The sequence below is a fragment of the Triticum dicoccoides genome, chromosome 5A (assembly GCF_002162155.2).
Source record: "Triticum dicoccoides isolate Atlit2015 ecotype Zavitan chromosome 5A, WEW_v2.0, whole genome shotgun sequence".
NCBI classification, from domain to species: domain Eukaryota; kingdom Viridiplantae; phylum Streptophyta; class Magnoliopsida; order Poales; family Poaceae; genus Triticum; species Triticum dicoccoides.
In genome coordinates, this window is record NC_041388.1 from 383,844,201 (window position 1) to 383,848,517 (window position 4,317).

Here is a 4,317-nt window from a genome sequence, read left to right on the forward strand (position 1 = left end):
TTATAAAATTGTCTTTTTGTCACACCCTAGCTAGCCATGCATTTGAGTGTTGCATCATGTTTATTCTTTCATCAGAAACTTGAAATGGGGATGACAGAACCCCCAGTCCCCTCTGAAACCAACTAGGGTTTACTAAAATAATTTTCAATGAACCTGAAATGCCCTTCTAAAATGTCCATCATTTTTGTCTTGGTTCAGAACCTCTGCCAAAAGTGGTGCACATTTTCCTAGGCCATCTTAGGGTTTTTGAATTAATTCATAAATATTTGAATTTGGGCATTTAAAATTATATAAAATATTTAAATGCTCAAATACCTCCAAACTAAAATGTTTCATGTTGGAAATAATCCAGCTATGGACCAGGAGTGATTTGGTGATTTTTGAAGTTGCCTAGGTATTTTATTTAATTCAACAAAGTTGCAGAAGTATTAGAAAAACAGAAAACAGAAGAAAATGAAAAAAACTTACCTGGCGCCTGCCCCGGCCCACCTGCCGGCCCAGCCCAGCACCGCTCCAGCGAGCTGCTTGCCGGCCAGGCAGGCAGGCAGGTGCCCGACGGCGACCGCGGCGTGCGCCACGCACCTGCTCGCCGCTCCCCTCGCCAGGTGACGTCGAGGATCGGCCTCCCTCTCTCCCCCGAACCCCCCAGACACCCCCTCTCCTCTCCAGCTCCTCCCCCTCGCACGCCCCAGCCATGGCCGACGCCATCGCCGCCACCCCCTCGCCGTAGCCACGCCCTCCGACCACCCCACGCCGTCTCACCGTGTCCAGGAGCTCCGCCGCTGTCCACTTCATCGAGCAGCCGAGCCCCGAGCGCTCGCAACGCCCGAGACCACCGCACCGACCTCGCCCGAGCTCACCGTCGCCGGAGATCCCCTTCAACACCGTCGTCGCTCCGGTCCATCTTCGGCCGCACCAAGAACTCCGTCGCACTCACTGTGAGCTTAGCCATCTTCCCCTTCCTTCCGTTCTTGCTCCCGAGCCGTGTAGCAACCTCCCGGAGCTCAACCGCACCCACCGCCGTGGAGCTCGTCGCCGACGTGCTCCCGGTCATCCTCCGGCCACAAGATGGTGTCCATCTTACTCACCAAGTTCCGCAGCACCTAGCTAGCTACTCCACGAGCCTCACCGAACCCTCTAGCGCCAAGTTCACCTCCGACCGAACCCCGGTGGCCGCCAAAGTCGTCGCCGGCGCCAACTCCGGCCATCCCGACCTCAACGGACTCCGCCAAGAGCTGCGGTTTGTCCTCAGCTTCCCTCCGGTGGTCTCCGCGGCCCATTTGGTGGCCGAAATGGCCAAAACCACTTCCGCCGCCGCGTCGGGCTCGCCGGCGGCTAAACGCCGGTGCAGCCGACCCGGGTTTGACCACGGGTGGGCCCTGGTTGACTCCCCTGAGTCAATGACAGGTGGGGCCCAGCCCTGTTAATTAAACAGGATTAGTTTTAATTAAGTTTTAATTAAATTAATCACCCTGACATGCGGGACCCACTGTCAGGTTTGACCTGGACCAGTTCCGTTGACCTGCTGACGTCACACTGACGTCAGGCTGACGCAGTAATTGATTTTCTGGATTTAATTTAAATCAGGAAATTCCAGAATATTATTTAAACTTCAAAAATTCATAACTTTTATTCTGTAACTCCAAATTGGACAAATTATATATGAAAAATGATCAGAAAAATCCAATCTATCCATCTGTACTATTTTCATGCATGATCAAACAAGTTAAATTGATGTTTTAAGCAGAACAAGGAAAAGCACTTTAAAAGGCCATATTTGAATTTGAAATTTGAATCCTTGATTCAAATTTGTTCAAACCCTTCTGGTTTTAGTTGAATTAGCCCAATACACTCATTTTGCCATGTCTCATGCATGCATCATATTGTTGCATACTGTTTGGTAATGTTTGTGAATCGGTGCTCTCTGCGGCAGGTTCTGTCCTCGAAGAATACCCTGATTACCCTAGCGAAGAACCGTATCAGTGCATCGAACCATCAGGCAAGCAACCAACGCGATTCCATGTTCTCGCTCCTGCTCTTTTTTACTGCATTAAGACAACGCGATTCAAACTGCTGTGTGCTACGGTAGTTGAACCCATTTCCTCTGCATGACCTGTCATTGCCACAGTAACTAGATGAAACCCACTAGCATGTGTAGGAGTTGCTTGAGCCATATGTATGTGTTGTTCCTACCTTGCTATGCCTGCTATGCTTAGAGTCGTGTCAGGTCTGGTTCATCTGGGTGATGGGCTAGAGTGAAATGATTATGTCGGTAATGAGAGTGGTGTGGTGAACACGATTTGGTAAAGGTATCGATGAGAGGCCATGTAGGAGTACATGGTGGGTTGTTTCATTGAAGCCGACCTTAAGCACTGAGATCTGTATGCGTGATTTAAGATACAGCTACTACCATGCATTGGGCCCTGAAATATGACCCCACTCGACTTCTTATTCACCCTAGCTCTCTGTCCAGGAGTTGCAAGTAGTTTCTGGTGTTTGTAGCCTACTGGAGGCCGTGGACAGCGCTGACCGTAGGGGTGGGCTGTGATGCGGTAGGTACGTGGCCGGGTGTACCGAATACCCGTTAGGTATCTCGGGAACCCTGTTCACATCGTTCGGGGCCGTATGGGAAACCTCGGCCGGACTCCCTGCGGATGGAACCTGAATAGGCGATAAACCTGGACTAGAGGCTTAAGTGTTTAGGTAGGTCGTGGTCTACACCCACGTCGGCTTTCGCTTGAAGTCTGCCGAGCACATGTCGTGTGCAGACGCTAAGTGGTGGAAACATGTATGAAGAAGTACACCCCTGCAGGGTTATCATAATCTATTCGAATAGCCGCGTCCGCGGTAAAGGACTACTTGGTTGCCTATACAGTTCATAGACAAGTAAATGGGAACTGTTAAAAGCCTCAAGATAAGTGTGAGTGCCGAGGATGGCTCTTCCGTGGGAAGACGGAGGTGGATCCTCGGTAGTGTATTGAAGTGGTGAGTAGTGGACTCGTGTGCGCAAAACCATTTCAAGTTGGAGTATCGTAGGATAGCCTAGCCAAGAGTCAAAGCTGGCTTGCTGCAATAACTCCACCAACCCTTCTTGATACTATGCATGTATGTAGGATCTGATGTAAGTCTTGCTGAGTACCTTTGTACTCATGTTGCTATAATCTACATTTTTACAGAAGACGCTGCAACCCCTTCTGATGGGTTCTATGTAGACGTTGACATCAACGAGTAGGCTAAAGACCCAGGTGGTGACCCTGAGCTTGTGAAGGACCATGTAGTATAGTTAGGCTTTCCAAGCCTCTTTCATTTTACTAGTTGTCTGTACTCAGACAAGCTACTTCCGCTGCTGGTTTGTATGACTGTATGACTTGTATGTGGGGTCGTGAGACCCATACCTTTGTGTATGTTATGTATGGCTCACTGAGCCTTAAATAAAGTACTTGTGTCATAGAGTCATGTTGTGATGCTTCGTTGTATTTGCACATATCGAGCATCTTGTGTGTATGATTGAAATGCTTGGTATGTGTGGGATCTGACTATCTAGTTGTTTATCTTTAGTAGCCTCTCTTACCGGGAAATGTCTCCTAGTGTTACCGCTGAGCCATGGTAGCTTGCTACTGCTCTGGAACACTTAGGCTGGCCGGCATGTGTCCTTCTTCGTTCCTGTGTCTGTCCCTTCGGGGAAATGTCACGCTTTGAGTACCGGAGTCCTGTTAGCCCGCTACAGCCCGGTTTACCGGAGTCCTGCTAGCCCAGTGCTACAGCCCGGACCCACTTGCTGATGACCGACACGTTCGAAGCTGGGTCATGGATGCCTGTCCCTGTAAGTCTGTGCCACTTTGGGTTTACGACTAGTCATGTCAGCCCGGGCTCTTTATCATATGGATGCTAGCGACACTATCATATACGTGAGCCAAAAGGCGCAAACGGTCCCGGGAAAAGGTAAGACGACACCCGTGGGGATACCGTGCGTGAGGCCACAAAGTGATATGAGGTGTTACCAGCTAGATCGATGTGACATCGAGTCGGGGTCCTGACAGCGTTGGTATCAGAGCCGGACTGCCTGTAGGTTCTCCAAGCCAAACTGGTCGATGTTGAGTCTAGAAATTCTTTAGTTATATGTAGGGGAATTGTTTGTGGGATGGAACGTAAGGCTCTTTTTACTCCTTATACCTTATGACTTTCTGATCTGAGTCAGTCCATTCTTCTACCGGGGGATAAGGAATTAGGATCTGTTCTCTCTATCAGGATCACGTGTTACTAATCAGTAGTACCTTATAAGTTGATGGATACAAGCCTAGTTCAGTTCTACTACCA